General features: G+C 48.4%; 1 protein-coding gene across 15 annotated transcripts in view; it reads left to right on the forward strand.

The window, feature by feature from the left end:
* LOC135100844 (orphan steroid hormone receptor 2-like) overlaps positions 1-17,500 on the forward strand; it is a 262,572-nt gene that overhangs the window by 123,168 nt on the left and 121,904 nt on the right. For 12 of the 15 annotated variants that reach the window (XM_064004296.1, XM_064004298.1, XM_064004299.1 and 9 more), the window contains one exon: positions 15,772-15,856. The exons of the other annotated variants lie outside the window; for them this stretch is intronic. The gene's annotated coding sequence lies outside the window, so the exon portion shown is untranslated. The remainder of the gene's footprint in view (positions 1-15,771; positions 15,857-17,500) is intronic. 15 annotated transcript variants of the gene reach the window in all.

Raw genomic sequence — 17,500 nt, forward strand, 5'->3', positions numbered from 1 at the left:
AATAACTTATGTGTTTTATATATTTATGTATTTGTGTTTATTATTATTTCTCCTCGTGTGTGTGTGTGTGTGTGTGTGTGTGTGTGTGTGTGTGTGTGTGTGTGTGTGTGTGTGTGTTCGTTCATAATCATTCGGTTTTGTGTATTTTACTTCTCTTTTTTTTTTTTCATTATATAGATAGGTCTACATTTTTTTCTTTTTCTGCGAACGTTCTTTTTTTTTATTTATTTTTTTTTAAATTATAGTTTCGCTTTTATTCTTCTGTCCACTTTTCACTGCCGTACCCTGACCTACTTCTGGTCCCCTCCACCACCACCACTGCTCCTTGACCTAACACCGACCTGCCCTAACACTGCCCTTTCCCCTCCTCCTGCTCTCCCCATGTGCCCTCGCCCCACCGCACTTAGCATTACCTGCCTCGTCCTGCCACGGTTGCCCCTCCTCCCCCACACTGCCTGCCTCCCGTCACCACCCCACCCACTGACCCAGACTCGTGCTTCCCGCTTCTCTTCCAATGTTAGTCTCACCACCGCCACTAACACCATCACTACTACTACTACTACTACTGCTACTACTACGATTGTTACCTCTTCTCCGCCCCTTCCCTTCTTCACCTCCCTTTCTTATCCATTTCCCTACGCTCCCCTGTCCTCTGTTCCCTTTCGTGCCCCATACCCTTACTTCAACACCTCACATATTTTTCTCCTAATACCTCCTAATACCTTTTCGTCCCCTTCCCAATCCCTCTATTCCTCCTCCTATCCATTCTTACTGTATTCTAGCTTACCATCACTGCTCTCCCTACCGCTTCCCAACTTTCCTGTCCCCTGCACTCATACCAACTCCCTCTCACCACCTCTTCCATCTCCCTGTTCACCTTCCCGGGCCATCAATGCGCTGCTTCTCATCACCTGGCCGCGGCAGGTGTCCGGCTGTGGAGGGGCCAGCCAACCAGCTAACCTTGTACGTGGTGCCCATCTCCAGTGTGTCCCTCACCACCACCACCACTGCTACTACCACCATCTCCGCTATCTCTACGACTACCATCACTACCAACATCACTGCTATTACTTCGCCTGTCACCGTTACCACCATCTCTGTCATCGCCATTACCATCGCAACCACCTTTACCAACACCACTGTCACTATGTACAATTACCATTACTATCATCATCTATTACTACTACTACTGCTACCATCGCTATTGTCACTGTCATCTTCATTTCCACTGTCAACAACTTTATCACCATCACCACCACCACTGTCACTACACAGTTACCATTATTATCATCTGTTTCTGTTACTACTACTATTGCTATCATCATCACCACCACAGTTATCATAAGTGCCATCATTTCCACTGTTATCAACACTGTCATCACCACCACTACCATCGTTATGACTATCATTACTACCATCGCTGTCATCACTTCCACTGTCACCACCACTAGCATCGTCACTGTCACCGTTAATATCATATTTACCACCATCACTATCATCATTCTTTCAGTAGTTTATATGGACCTTACCTAACTTTACTTTAAACTAACCTAACCTAATCTGCCTAACTTAACCTAACTTTACCTAACCTAACCTGAGCAACTATAGCGTTTAATTGGCTATGCTAATTAAATGACCTGCAGTGTTCTTTATAATCTGCAGTGTACCGTTTGATGCACCCATGTACCGCACCTACTTGTGTCTTGCAATCCTGCATCGTTCCATGTTTATATTATCGTACCGTTCCGTGCTGCTCAGAGCCAAGCATGGTACCATCCATCCTTCGTTCCCGTACCTCACCTTGCCTTACCCTAACTTACCTTATCTTACCAAACTGTACCTTATCTTACCAAACTGTACACCTTACTTAACCTAATCTTGCCTTGCTTTGCCTTGCTTCACCATACCTTACCTTATATAACCTAACCTAACTTATCTAAACCAGACCTAACCAAACCTAACCTAACCAAACTACACCAAACCAATACTCCTTCAGCCGTTTCCTCATCACCCTTCCCCTCATACTTTCACCATCACTCACTACTCCAATAATCTCCCCTTCTAAACCTCCATCGTTCACTCCCAGCTCCACTCCCTGCCACTCCTCACCTACACTGCCTCTCCTATTCAGTCCACTTCAATTTGCACTGCTTCTTTCCTTCTAATGCGCGTTCCTGTCCCTCTTAACGCCCCTCCGCCTCGCCCTCCTCCCTTCAGCGGCGTCCCTCGCGTACCCTTGCCGTACTCATGACCTCAGTAAGGGATTCGCCTCCTGCCCTGCCCCGAGGATCCGCCCCTGACCGACCTGCGGGGTCTCAACGGGCGTCTAGGAGTGTGTGGAGCGGGTTTTGGAGTGGGGATTGGGGGGGTGAGAGAGACAGGGAGTGGGAGTGAGTTAGGTAACACTTTACGTTAGTTATTTATATGTTAATTAGTGTGGGTCATTAATTTACTTCATCTCTCTCTCTCTCTCTCTCTCTCTCTCTCTCTCTCTCTCTCTCTCTCTCTCTCTCTCTCTCTCTCTCTCTCTGGCATTCTGTCAGTCGCTTCGATCGTTACCTTAGTTAATTTACTCCTATTCCTCCTCTCTCTTCCTCCTACACTCACTCGCCCACTCACCCACCCACCCATTCACTCGTTTATGCACCCTTGTTCACTCTTTATCATTCATCCTCTCCCTCGCATTTTGTTTTCATACCTCAGTCTTTTGTCTTCCCTGCTCCTGCTCCCCCACTCACTCACTCACTCACTCACCAATAGTCTGTACAATCTTGACAGTTCTAATAAAGTTGAAGTTTCCACTAAAAAGGTCAAATATTAGACAGGTAAACTGAACTATTAATTTGGTGCCTACTCTGGTGAATCTGTCAGGTGATTGGTCCTTCAGTTAGTCAGTTAGCTAGTCAGTTGGGCAGTGGGTTGTTAAGTATGTGAGTCAGGTTAGTTAGCGAGGGAGTGATTTGGTCAGTCAGTCAGTCAGTCATTCATTCTTTCTTCCAGTTAGTCAATAAGTCAGTTAGGTATTAGACTGCTGAGGATATGAGTCGGGTCAGTCAGTCAGCGAGGAAGGGATTTCGTGAGTTAGTCTGTTCATCATTTATCCATTCATTCTTTCAGTCATTTAGTCAGTCAGTCAGTCAGTCAGTCAGCTAGGCATTAGATTATTGAAGTTGTGAGTCAGATTAGTCAGCCAGCAGGTATGGGATTACGTCAGTCAGTCAGTGCGTCACTTATTTATTCACTTTTCTTCACTCAGTTAGTCAGTCAATGCATGAGGTGGACACGCATGCAAGGAATTATTGAGTAGGTCGCAGTAGCCAATCATTCAGCTGCTCAGTCAGTCAGGTAGTCAGTTCAGAGAGGTCATGTCAGTCAGTCAGTCGGAGGCTTGGTAAAACTCTTTCTTCAAAGCTTTCAGCTCACCTAAATCCACGGTGTAATTTCGACCACACAGAGAGAGAGAGAGAGAGAGAGAGAGAGAGAGAGAGAGAGAGAGAGAGAGAGAGAGAGAGAGAGAGAGAGAGAGAGAGAGAGAGAGAGAGAGGCCTAAATGTGGTTGGCTGTGGAGAGACCTGCTTTTTTTCCACTCATTCGCGGGTCACATTTTTTACTACTCGGCCCAAAGAGAGAGAGAGAGAGAGAGAGAGAGAGAGAGAGAGAGAGAGAGAGAGAGAGAGAGAGAGAGAGAGAGAGAGAATGGAGGTTGGGTCCTATAGAAGCATAAAGGAAAGGAAGAAGGAAAGGGGGGAAGGAGGGAGGAGGTATTAGGTAAGGGAGAAACAGGCATAGGAAGGAAGGGAGGGAGGTATGTGAGGGAGGGAAGAAGGGCAAGGGGGGGAGGGTCACCTGCCCTCCAGCCACCTCTCCACGCACCGCCTACCTCCATAACCTCCCTCCCTCAGTCTCCCTCAAACATACTTCCTATGCTTCCTCTCCTTCCCTGTCCTCCTTCCTTCCTTCCTTCCTTTCTTTCTTTCTTCTTCCTTCCCACGCTCCCTCTCCCTCCTTGCCTGTCCTGCTACTCGATAAGTTAGTAATGATGCATGCACTCCTCCTCCTCCTCCTCCTCCTCCTCCTCCTCCTCCTCCTCCTCCTCCTCCTCCTCCTCCTCCTCCTCCTCCTCCTCCTCCTCCTCCTCCTCACGTCAAATACCATCTCGAAATCCATGTGCACACACACACACACACACACACACACACACACACACACACACACACACACACACACACACACACACGGGAAAGGAAAAGAATGAAACGATTAAGGAAATTTGAAGAGAAAGAAGCTATAAAAAAGCAATAAAAGGAATGAGAATTAAAGAAAAAGGCGAAAAAATTTAAGAGGGGAGAAGATTAAAGGAGAGCAAGGGAAAGAGATTAAGGGTCGTAATTGTTGAAAGTTTGTAGCGTGTGTGTGTGTGTGTGTGTGTGTGTGTGTGTGTGGTGGAATACTAGTGTGTAGAGAAGAAAGTTGCAAAGAATGTAGATTGTGTTTACTTGTTTGCTTACCGTCCGTGTGTGTGTGTGTGTGTGTGTGTGTGTGTGTGTGTGTGTGTGTGTGTGTGTGTGTGTGTGTGTGCGCGCGCGAGTGTGTCTCCTTGTCCCGTTTTAATTATCATCATGAGAAACTTAGAGAGAGAGAGAGAGAGAGAGAGAGAGAGAGAGAGAGAGAGAGAGAGAGAGAGAGAGAGAGAGAGAGAGAGAGCAGAAATCAAACAGAGGGGAGGGGGGAATAAACGGCGTTAAAAGACGTGCTACCGTTCTGCTTGCTTGCCCCCTCCTCCTCCTCCTCCTCCTCCTGCCGTAGCGCCATTCAATTATTCACTTCATGCACGATCGATAAATTCCCCACGCCTGCTTGCCTGCCTGCTCGAGTAGAATGGGCGGCCCTCAAACGCCACCCTAAACATCTTTCCCCAGCTGTTAATAAAAGTCCTGACGCGCCTGGTGTGCTGAAGACTCGGGACACGCCCACACCTGAGGAAGAGGAGGAGGAGGAAGACGAGGAAGAGCATTAGTAGCACATTAATTTTCCTTCCTTTCATTTTTCTTTCCTCTTCAGTCATCATTACATCTTTATCTCATCTCTTACTTCTTCAGAGAGGAAGAGGGAAGATTATGGTTCGCTGTTTTGTATGTTTGTGCTTAACTTCGACGTGTGTTTTTGGCGGACGTGGTGACCTTGGTGATGGAGGGGAACGTGGGGGGTGGATAGGGTGGGGGCGGGGATGGCAACAGTAGTATGTTGCTGGTGGTAGTGGTAGTATCAGTAGTGGTAGTGGTGGTGGCGGTGGTGTTGGTAGTAAGCGTTATCGTAGAGTTATTATTAGTAGTAGTCTTGATAGTAGTAACGACACGCACCAGTAGTAGTAGTAGTATAAATATCAACAGTATTTTTGTGCTAGTAGTAGTAGTGGTAGTGGTGGTGGTAGTGGTGGTGGTGGTGGTGGTGGTGGTGGTAGTGGTAGTGGTGGTGGTGGTGGTGGTGGTAGTAGTAGTAGTGGTGGTGGTGGTGGTGGTGGTGGTGGTAGTGGTGCTGGTGGTAGTAGTAGTGGTAGTGGTGGTGGTGGTGGTGGTAGTAGTTGTAGTAGTGGTAAAAGTGGTAGTGGTAGGGTAATAGTAATGGTGTTAGAGGTGGCAGCATACAGATGAGGGTTAATTTGACACCACCAACACAAGATGGGGTTGGTCGCCACCTGGGTCGTGGTGGGAGGAGCAAGTATGGAATGTTGGTGAGGGAAGCAATGGTGGTGGTGGTGGTGGGGGCGGTGGGTCAGGCACGGCGAAGGCTGCCAGAGTTGACCTGGCCAGCCTCCAGCAGAGCAGGTGTGTGTGGGCGCCTCCACCCCCTCCACCACATGCCCGCCGCCCCCTGCCCCCTGCCCCCTGCCCGCGCCCCCTCGTTCCCCATGGCCCACAGGGAGGGCGGAGGGCCACAATACGTGCCTCCTTGGAATACAGCTTCCCTTGAGAAGGACACTCGATAGAGAATTACCAGGGGTGGTGAAGGGGAACCACCACCACCACCACCACCACCACCACCACCACCATCACCAGCAACAGTGTACCCTTTCTGCTGCCTCTTCTTTTACTACCTCACTATTACGTCTGCTCTCTCCCACTCTTTCCTCCTCTCTCTCCTTTCGTTTCTCATCTTCTCTATTCTTCTCTCTTTTCCTCTTCTCTCCTCTGTTCTCTCATTTCCGCTCCTCTCCTCTTCTCACCTAACCTCACCTCACCTCACCTCACCATCTCTCCTCTCCTCTCCTGTTCTCTTCTCTTCGCTTCTTTTCCCTTCTCTTCTCTTCTCTTCTCTTCTCTTCTCTTCTCTTCTCTTCTCTTCTCCCCTCTCCTCTCCTCTCCTCTCCTCTCCTCTCCTCTCTCCTTTCTTCGCTCCTCTCCTCTCCTCTCCTCTCCTCTCCTCTCCTCTCGTATCATCGTCTCTTCATTTTTTCCTCATGTGCCCCTTCATTAACTTGCTCATTCCTCATCATGCGCAGCTCCCGGTCTTCCCTACCGCGTCCCCGCCAGGAGGCGATGTTCCATGCTCTGTTTCGACGTCACATCCAGATTTTGAACTTATTATTTGTGTTGAGGCGAAGGCCGGGTGGCGGCCGCCTGCTGCAGGGAGGGCCCCTGCTCCCCTGCTCCCGCCGCCCAACATACCCACTGGCCCATTGAACCGTCAGGGCGCGGTGAGTGGGACTCCAGGTTGCGTGTAGCTCCTCCCTACGCCTCTCCCCCTTTCCTCCCCTCCCCCGGTGCCCCTGTCCCGTCGCCCATGCTGGCGTGCATCCCTCCATCCCTGCGGCCGCGTGTTTCCCTTGGCCCGTTGTTAACGCAGCGCGGCAGGGGAGCGGTGTGGGCGTGTTGGGGCCTCGTCCCTGCTGGCGGGTGGCGGGGGTCCCTGTCCCTGCCAGGGGTTGCCCCGTCGTTGCCTCTGCATGGACGTAGCCTGCGGGCGCTGGGCGGAGGAAGACGTGACTGAGAGCCGAGCAGGTAGTGTGAGGTGCCTGGCCACGTCCCGAGGCCAGCAGGTAAGGCCGAGTAGCGGCCAATGGCCAGCCGGTGACCCGACACTGCTTAGGGCAGGACAAGCCGCCCGCCCCGCCACTTCGCGCAGCGGCGACCACCGCCGGAAAACACTTGGCAACAGGAAATGATCCGACGTGGGCTGCGTTTCGCCCTGCGCGGCGGACGTCGTTTGGTGGCCGCGTCCGGGCTGGCCCAGGCGGGGCGCTGCAGCGAGAGCAAGGGTGCACCACGAGGGCGCCCCGCAAACCATGTTGAAACATTAGGAGTGCTAGGTTGGCGTGGATGCACACACACACACACACACACACACACACACACACACACACACACACACACACACACACACACACACACAGAGTCTTACAGTGCGTGTTAGGGTTATAGAGCGTGTTAGTTGATGTTGGAGTGTATCTGTGGCCGGTAGGGATGCGGGTGGTGGGATGGGTGGAAGACGGCTGGTGTTGGCGGTGGTGGTGGTGGTGGTGGGCGGCTGACCTAGCATAGCTCAGGGCAGGACAGGCGAGCGGCCGGCCCCGGTAGACTGTCTCAAGCTTCTCCTCCACTCCTGGTCGTCCGCCCGCCCCAGCACCCCGGGCGTGGGGAGGAAGGCGAGGAAGAAGGGAGGAAGTAGCAACCGTGAATTTCCATCAGCAATTAGTGGCTGTGTAAGATTAACTTGCACCTTGAACTTTGACTTGTCCCGGTGTCTGGTTACGTACTGCTCCCTTCCTCCCTTCCTCCCTTCCCCTCCATCTCCCCCTCCTTCCCTCTCCTCCTATCCAGCTAGGCGACCCCAACCCGCCCCTTCCCTCACGTCCTTCTGACAGGTCTGGGCTGGAGACAGGTGAGCGAAAATCCAGGCGTTATGTGTCGTCAAAAATGGAGAAAAAAGACGGAGGGAAGGAAAGGGCGGCTGAGGGATGGGGGAAGGAATCGGAGGGAGGGAAGGAGGGAAGGGGTCAAGGGAGGGAGGGAGGGAGCACGAAGGGGTGGAGGGGACGGGTGCCCAAGGAATGTGTGGCCCGAGGTGCCCCGAGAATGTCAGGCGTGCGTGGGTTGGGTCATCGACGAGGCTTCCTGGACCGCGCCGCTCCTCATGAGGTTGAGAGAGAGAGAGAGAGAGAGAGAGAGAGAGAGAGAGAGAGAGAGAGAGAGCGCAGCGCCACCATAGAGATTTTCACGTACTCTTGAAAGTTATGAGAAAAGCGTAAGTGGGGTGAATGTAGAGGGCCAGACCTTCTTTTCCTTCCTCCTTACGTCCCTCCACTCATCCACTTTCCACTGGCGGTTAGGGGGAGGGGCGGGGTGACGGAGGGGAGGGGAGAGGGGGGTGAGGCGGCAAGGTGAGGGAGAGTGGGAGAGTCTTGTTGGGTGTCACCTGTGCAGTCAGTTCCGGTGGCGAGTGCTTTGGTCACCTGGCCTTGCTCTGGGAGGAAGTGACCTTAGGTGTGACGGGCCGCCTTCACCTCCACGCCTCCAAACCCCAAACCCCCCAACACCCCACAACGTCACGCTCCCATGCCTGTCACCACGCCCCTTCAATCTCCCCCACTCTCGACTCTCCCTTTCTTTCCCTTCCTTACCCACTCTCTTTCCCACCCATCTCGTCACTTCCCCTTCATTATTGCCATATATGTTTATCTGTTCTCTCCCTTTCTTCCTTCTCTGTCTCTCCCCTTTGAATATTCTTCCTTCATTGTGGTTTCCATCTTTTCAGTATTGTTGATTCTTTCTCTACCTCCTTTTCTCTCTTTTTTTCTTATTTCCCTCACATTCTCTCTTGCATTTGTTTCCTATAACTTCTGCATTACACTTAACGCATCTTTTACCCCTCTTTTCTCTTCTTCACTCTCCTCCCATTCCCTCCCATTCTTTACCCATCATTCACACCTCACCACTCCCTCACCACAGCCCACCACACTCACTCTCCCCTCCACCACTCATTACATCTCTCACCCACATCACAACCTGCACTCCTTCCCCTTCCCTCCCTCACTCGCTCATTCGTACTATCTTGCCAAGTTTCTCATTTACTCGTCCCCTCCCTCCCCCATTCTCCCGACCCCCCTCATCACCACCACCACCACCGTGACGCTATTAGTTACGTAGTGGTGACGTGGTGGTGACTTCCTGCGGCCGTCACACGCTACTCCCTCCCCCCACCTCTCCCTTCCTTCCTCCCGTCACTCTCTCTACCCTCTCACTCTTTCTCACTCACGGCAAACCTTCACGCTCATGAGTCTACCTAGCACCATAAGGGGATTATGAGAGAGAGAGAGAGAGAGAGAGAGAGAGAGAGAGAGAGAGAGAGAGAGAGAGAGAGAGAGAGAGAGAGAGAGAGAGAGAGATGTTTGAAGGTTCTGTTACGGTTCCGATTTTCTTTAGCGCAAGTTACACACGTCGTAAGAATAATAAGTGAATGTTACTTTTTTTTTTAACTCTGTATTTTGTTGTGTTTCGTAACTATAGTCATGGCCGGGAGGAAGGAAGCGGGTGGGTGGAGGTGACCGTGGTGCAGGAGGAGAAGGAGGAAAAAAGGTAGGAGGAGGAGGAGAAGGAGGATACATTTTTGAGGGAACGTATTGAGTAATCAAGACTACTTACGAGAGAGAGAGAGAGAGAGAGAGAGAGAGAGAGAGAGAGAGAGAGAGAGAGAGAGAGAGAGAGAGAGAGGAGGGGGTCATCAGTGTTAAGTATGCACACACACACACACACACACACACACACACACACACACACACACACACACACACACACACACACACACACACCTTAGTTTTCTACTCTCGCAGTCCTCGACCCTCGTTCCACAATCTCTCTCTCTCTCTCTCTCTCTCTCTCTCTCTCTCTCTCTCTCTCTCTCTCTCTCTCTCTCTCTCTCTCTCTCTCTCTCTCTCTCATTAGTATCTGTCTATCTATAACCATCCTGTCATTTATCTATCGGTCATATCAGTTAATCTATGGGTCGGGCAATCAGTCAAGCCTTCATTGTTGTACCGTCACTTGGATGCTTGTTCAGTCAGTCAGTCAGTCAGTCTGCATGTGTGTGTGTGTGTGTGTGTGTGTGTGTGTGTGTGTGTGTGTGTGTGTGTGTGTTACAAATTCTTTTCACTGTAATGTATCATGTTTTCTGTATTCCTCTCTATTTGCCTATATTGATTTGATTAATCTGTTTATCAGTCTAATTAAAAAGACTTACCTACCTGTCCATTTGATCTACCTGTCTACATGCATCTCTCTCTCTCTCTCTCTCTCTCTCTCTCTCTCTCTCTCTCTCTCTCTCTCTCTCTCTCTCTCTCTCTCTCTCTCTCTCTCTCTCAGCCATTACTCTAACTATGGAACATCAGGCAGTGGTGGGCGGACAGTGAAAGGGCAAGGGTCAGGGTGAATAAGGTCAAGAATTATTTTTGAGGTCGCTCTGCTCGGTCGGGTCACAGAATGTCGAGGGGTTGGGTGGGTTAGGTCAGGAAAAGGTCGGAGGTTGGGTCAGGCGGAGGAATACTAGGTCACGAAAGGTTGGAGGTTAGATCAGGTCACACATGTATGTACGTACGTAAACACACACACACACACACACACACACACACACACACACACACACACACACACACACTGTTACCACCATCCATATTGCTAACACACACACACACACACACACACACACACACACACACACACTGTTACCACTATCCATTTTGCTACCACACACACACACACACACACACACACACACACACACACACATTTTTTAGAGTTTAATAAAGAGTGAAATCGACAAATATATAAACATTTGGATATATTTGTTTCGTTATTTGTTTATTTGTTTATTTACGTGCGTGTGTGACGTGCATGATTCAAGGGATTGTGAAGAGAGCGGCCGGCGTGGGTGGCTCGGGATTGCCTCCGCTCAGCTTCACTGCTTCATTTGACATTTTTCAATTTTCTGGTTCTCCGTTGTACTCTCGTATGGCTTCGTTTTACTGGTTCGTTCCTTGCATCGCCTTTCGACTCAATTACGGGATTCATTTTAATCACTGAAGCATTTTATAGCATGTCATTGGCTTAGGTAAGAGTTGTAGTGGTTCATTTCACTGCTTCACTGGTTTGTTCGGAACTATTATCGTGAGAGGGTTTGAGACTCGATTACAGTGTCAAAAGTTTCGTGTTAATGCTTCATGGGATGGTGTTGCAGTAGTTACTTTGATGCTTCAGTTTTGCTTATGTGGTTCACTTTAGATAGTTCAGTTTCACCTGGATTTTCTTCGCTTCAGTGTTAAGTTTCGCTGAGATGCTTCACTTCAGCGTGCTTCAGTTTCAGTCCAATAATTTAGTTCACTGGAGCGTGTTCCAGTTTTGTGTTGATGTTTCTGTGGAGGAAGGTTCAGTTTATTTCGTCTCACTTTTGTTTCGTGTCTTCACATATTACAGTGTCGGGAGGTGTCAGAAAACTCTTGTACCGTTTGCTGCATCACGTCATGAGTTAATTTAATTCCGGATACCATTACTTGACTCCAGAGTTCAAAATAACATTTGTCGTGATGAAAACTTTGAAAATCCACTGGCGGTATTCATCCACTACCATTTCATCTGCATGTACTCCTTCAAACTCATTACAGATAGATAATATTGTGAAGTGCTGAAACTGCCTCGAGTATTGAAAAGGTTCACGTGGTCCGTCCTGGGAGATCTCAATGTCTCGGTGCTTCTCACGTCAAGATGTCTCAGTTTCATCGTCTTGTTTATCTTACACATTACAGTTTTCTCCTTGACGATCATTGGCTGCGGAATATGTCGGTCACTTGACGTCCCGTGATCCTATTGGACGATTTCACCCAATGATTGTGTCCTTCAGCAGCTGGACTGGAGGTGTGTCACGTGGCCGGAGGAGGAGGAGGAGGAGGAGGAGAGTTGGAGGTCACCTTGTTGACGTGAGTGGCCCCTTACATTGCGAGGTCACACCCAAGGCCTCCTCCTCCTCCTCCTCCTCCTCCTCCTCCTCCTTTCTAGTGATCAACCCTTACTCTTTTCACGCTTTACAAGGAAAAGAGGAGGAGAGAAAGAAGGCGAAGGAGTAGGGGTAGGGGGAGAGGAAGAGGAGGAGGAGGAGGAGGAAGGTAGGAAAGGTGGGAGGAGAAAAGGTTCAATGAAGGAAAGAAAAAAAATAAGAGGATTAGAAAGAGAATAATGAGAGAGAGAGAGAGAGAGAGAGAGAGAGAGAGAGAGAGAGAGAGAGAGAGAGAGAGATGAGTAGGCAGAAAGAAGGGAATAACGTAAAGATGATAATGGCGAAGAGAAGGGAAAAAATGGCGGCGGAGCATTATGGCCAATGACCACAGAGGGAAGAAAAGAGGAAAAAAAATACGAAACGAAAGGGGAGAAAATATCATTAATTCCTCTCTCTCTCTCTCTCTCTCTCTCTCTCTCTCTCTCTCTCTCTCTCTCTCTCTCTCTCTCTCTCTCTCTTTAATATATTTGGTACATTTTTCCTTCTACGTAATGTAATACTGACTTTTTTCCTTTTTTTCTCTCTCTCCTCTTCCTCCTCTTCCTCTTCTTCCTCGTTATCCTCCTTCTCATGCATCATCATCATTCTCCTTCTTCTTCTTCTTCTTCTTCTTCTTCTTCTTCTTCTTCTTCTTCTTCTTCTTCTTCTTCTTCTTCTTCTTCTTCTTCTTCTTCTTCTTCTTCTTCTTCTTCTTCTTCTTCTTCTTCTTCTTCTTCTTCTTCTTCTTCTTCTTCTTCTTCTTCTTCTTCTTCTTCTTCTTCTTCTTCTTCTTCTTCTTCTTCTTCTTCTTCTTCTTCTTCTTCTTCTTATTATTATTATTATTATTATTATTATTATTATTACTGTTATTTTCTTCCTCATTATTATTGTTATTGTTACCATCATTACTATTATTTTCATCATCATCATCATCGTTATCATCATCATCATCATCATCAGTAGGAATTATCACCGGCATGGTCTTTCTTCCTCCTCCTCCTCCTCCTCCTCCTCCTCCTCCTCCTCCTCCTCCTCTCCCCCATTATTTTTTTCCTCTCTGTCTATACGTATATCTTACATCCTCCTCCTCCTCCTCTCCTCTTCATTTATAAAATTATTTTTTTCTTTCGTTTTCTTACAAAAATACAAAAGAAAATGTGGTGTGTGTGTGTGTGTGTGTGTGTGTGTGTGTGTGTGTGTGTGTGTGTGTGTGTGTGTGTGTGTGTGTGTGTGTGTGTGTGTGTGCAAAACAATTAGACAGAGAGAGAGAGAGAGAGAGAGAGAGAGAGAGAGAGAGAGAGAGAGAGAGAGAGAGAGAGAGAGAGAGAGAGAGAGAGAGAGAGAGAGAGAGAATTCACCCGCATATCTAACCTGTGTGTGTGTGTGTGTGTGTGTGTGTTTCATCATTCTCCCTTGACACCTGCTCTGCTCTTCTTCTACACACACACACACACACACACACACACACACACACACACACAGGCGGTAAGAGGCGTTGTTTCACAGGCGCTTAGACATCACAGGCCGCTGGGTAGGTTATTAAGTAAAGCGGGAATGAGAGAGAGAGAGAGAGAGAGAGAGAGAGAGAGAGAGAGAGAGAGAGAGAGAGAGAGAGAGAGAGAGAGAGTGTTGGGAGACGAGGTTAAAATGAGAAGCGAAGGGAAGGAAATGTGTGGAATTAAAGTTGCTGATTCTGAGAAGAGAGAGAGAGAGAGAGAGAGAGAGAGAGAGAGAGAGAGAGAGAGAGAGAGAGAGAGAGAGAGAGTTATATCTGTACAGCGTTATTATGTTTATGTTATAAGGACACTAACATTCTCTCTCTCTCTCTCTCTCTCTCTCTCTCTCTCTCTCTCTCTCTCTCTCTCTCTCTCTCTCTCTCTCTGACCCGTTATTGCTCCACCTTATATCAATCAGTCAGTCAGTCAGCCAGTCAGTCAGTCAGTCAGTCATTCAGTCAGTCAGTCAGTCATTCAGTGAGTCAGTCAGTGAGTCAGTCAGTCAGTCAGCCAGTCAGTCAGTCAGTCAGCCAGTCAGTCAGTCTAAGGGCAGCACATAAGGAGCAGGGAAAGAAGAGCTGAGGAAAGTGGCCTCGTAGTTTTCCTCTCTTCCCCTTCCTTCCCCTCCTCCCTCGCCTTCCTCTTCTTTTCCCCCCACCTTTCACTCTCCCTTCCCTCTTCCCTCTCCGCAATGAAAGCTGCAGCAAATGTAACGAACATTGTTTTATTACTCATTGTGTAACTCTCTCTCTCTCTCTCTCTCTCTCTCTCTCTCTCTCTCTCTCTCTCTCTCTCTCTCTCTCTCTCTCTCTCTCTCTCTCTCTCTCTCTCTCTCTCTCTGTAAATCGCTTGATAAATGAAATAGTAAAGACGGAACGAATGAAACAGAGAACACGAAAAGAAATTAAGAGGAGAAGGAGGAGGAGGAGGAGGAAAACGATACAATAGAATGAGGAGAAAGAAAAATAAAGGAAGATAAGAAGAAAAAACACAAGTAACTGCAGTACAATACCAACAAGGAGAAGAAGAGGAGGAGGAGGAGGAGGAAGAGCAGATATCAAGAAGATAAAGTGGAGGCAGGAGGAGAATACAAGGAGGCAGAGGAAGAGGAGGGAAAATAAGAAGATTGAGGAGGAAGAGGAGGAGGAGGAGTAGGAGAAAACATAGATCCTGATGACAAGGAGGAGGAAAGAGAAGAATCTAGTAGAGGAAAAGGAGGAAAAAAATGGAGATGAACGGGGAGGGGAAGAGGGAAAAAAAAAACGAGATAGAAAGAAAAGAGGAGGAAAACAAGGAAATAGAGAGGCAGGAGGAGGAGGATGAAGAGAGGAGAACAAACATATATGTATAGAGAAAGAGAAAACAAGATGGAGAAGGAAGAGGAGGGAAAAACAAGGAGAAATCTGGCAGGTATAAGGAGATGAGTACCTGGAAAACTAGGAGGGAGAGGAGAAAACAAGGAGGTATTGTCGGCAGGAGGAGGAGGAGGAGGAGGGGGAAGGAAAAGTAGTGAACAGCAGGAGGAGGAGGAGGAGGAGGGGGAAGGAAAAGTAGTGAACAGCAGGAGGAGGAGGAGGAGGAGGAGGGCGAGAGGGAAAGAAACAGTAACCAGAGGGCAAAAGGAAAGCAAGAAACGCAAGGTCGAGAACAAATGTAAATCGCTATTTGTCTGAAGGCGACGTGGTCCAGTGAAACCTGTGGTGGTGGTGGTGGTGGTGGTGGTGGTGGTGGTGGTTGGGAAAAAGTAGGTTCAGAATGTCATTGATGCGATGTATATGGCGAGCAAGGAATTCTACGTATGTTGTTGGTGGTGGTGGTGGTGGTACTGACAGGGCTTGATGTGGGAATGTTCGTTGATATGTTTAGTAAGCGACGTAACGAGCGCTGGTGGTGGTGGTGGTGGCTGGTGGTTGTTAGTGGCAAGGTGTAGTTAGTAAGAGGTGGTGATGTGGTAAGTGATGTAATTAGCTTAGAGTTACTGCTACCACTACTACTACTACTAGTGATGATAACAACAACAACAACAACAACAACAACAACAACAACAACAACACAAAAAAAATAATATTGCCAGGTAAATAAAAGGAAAATGTCTCACTGGTAAAATATAATGTAAAGGAAGTGCAGGTTTAATATGAGGTTACTGTGTGTGTGTGTGTGTGTGTGTGTGTGTGTGTGTGTGTGTGTGTGTGTGTGTGTGTGTGTGTGTCTATTTCATGTTTATATCACTAACTTTTATTTCTCACTCTCTTTACAGGTAACAGTTCCACCTTTCATAACAACATCCTATTGCGTCACATTTCAAGAGCAACGAACGAACGCCTCCATATCTCCTGGATTAGGTAAGATAATAAAGTTTGCGTCCAGCACGCGCGTGGCAGGAGAAAACGTGCTAATTGTTCAAGTAAAGAGGGAAAAAAAGGAAAGAAAAAAATGTTGGTTACGAGACGATGAAGGGAATGGAAAAAAAATACAACGGGAAGAAAAGGGAAATAGTTCAAGAGGACAGCCTTGTGAGAGAGAGAGAGAGAGAGAGAGAGAGAGAGAGAGAGAGAGAGAGAGAGAGAGAGAGAGAGAGAGAGAGAGAGAGACTTTTAAAGGAGTAAAATAACAAAACAAACATCAGTCACTTCCACAACACACATACAAACACCCACACACACATACGAAAATAAAGAAAAAATTAAAACGTAAACAGAAAACCCTGAACGTTTGCAAGGAAAACATTACCATTATGAAGAACGAAAGAAAATGCATTGTTAATCTGCCTGTGTTTGTTTGTATATTGAGCGTGACGTCACTGAAAGAGGAGGAGGAGGAGGAGGAGGAGGAGGAGAGGGTTGTTAAATACTCGACAGGTGTGTGTGAGGTGTGTGTGGTCGGGCAGGTGTGAGGCAAAGGGTGGTGCGTGGTGGTGATGGTGATGGTGGTAGTGATGATAGTGGTGGTGGCGATGATCAGTGATAAATTTAAACAAGGAGGCTAAAGAAGAGAGGAGGAAGTGGAAGAGTGATAAAAATAAGCAAGAACAGAGTTGAGAGAGAGAGAGAGAGAGAGAGAGAGAGAGAGAGAGAGAGAGAGAGAGAGAGAGAGAGAGAGAGAGAGAGAGAGAGAGAGTTCACGAGATTCACATGGGAAGAGAAAGCAGTGGAGGAAGAGGAGGACGAGAGAGAGAGAGAATGAGATGAACAAGCTATGGTGGAAGAGAGACGGATGGAAGGGAAGTAGGGAGAGGAAGAGGGAGGGAGGGAGAGAGGGAGGGAGAGCGCCCTGGGTCGGCTGTGTTGGGTCACCTTGGATAACACAACGTCATGTTCCCTCCCTCTCCCTCCCTCTCTCCGTCCCTCATCCCTCCATCCATCCCCTTCATCCTTCTTCCCTCCTCCCTCCCCTCCTCCCCGCGTTATTTCCACACGCGGAGGAGGGAGGGAGAGGGGAGAGGGAAGAGGCGAGAGAAGGGGGCGAGCTGTGAATGGGACTCTAGAGGGAAGAGTGAGAGGGAGAGGAGGAGAGGGAGATACGAAGACCGAGACGGAGGGAAGGAAGGAGAGAGGAGGGAGGTCAGCCAGCCATTACGTGACACGGAGAGAGAGAGAGAGAGAGAGAGAGAGAGAGAGAGAGAGAGAGAGAGAGAGAGAGAGAGAGAGAATTACGTTGTTGCTACGTTCCTTATTTTGGTGAAAGGTATTTTTTTTTCTCTCTCTCTCTCTCTCTCTCTCTCTCTCTCTCTCTCTCTCTCTCTCTCTCTCTCTCTCTCACGTTATTTTTAGGAAAAATTCATTCGTCCTTGTCCTAATTCCGTCTTAGCTACAGCATGCGCATTATTCCCCTTCATCCCCCCCTCTCTCTCTCTCTCTCTCTCTCTCTCTCTCTCTCTCTCTCTCTCTCTCTCTCTCTCTCTCTCTCTCTCTCTCTCTCAAAAGCATGCAAATTCACGGACGCTACAACTTGACCTACCAACACACACGAGAGAGAGAGAGAGAGAG

The sequence above is a fragment of the Scylla paramamosain genome, chromosome 5 (assembly GCF_035594125.1).
Source record: "Scylla paramamosain isolate STU-SP2022 chromosome 5, ASM3559412v1, whole genome shotgun sequence".
Taxonomy (NCBI): Eukaryota; Metazoa; Arthropoda; class Malacostraca; order Decapoda; family Portunidae; genus Scylla; species Scylla paramamosain.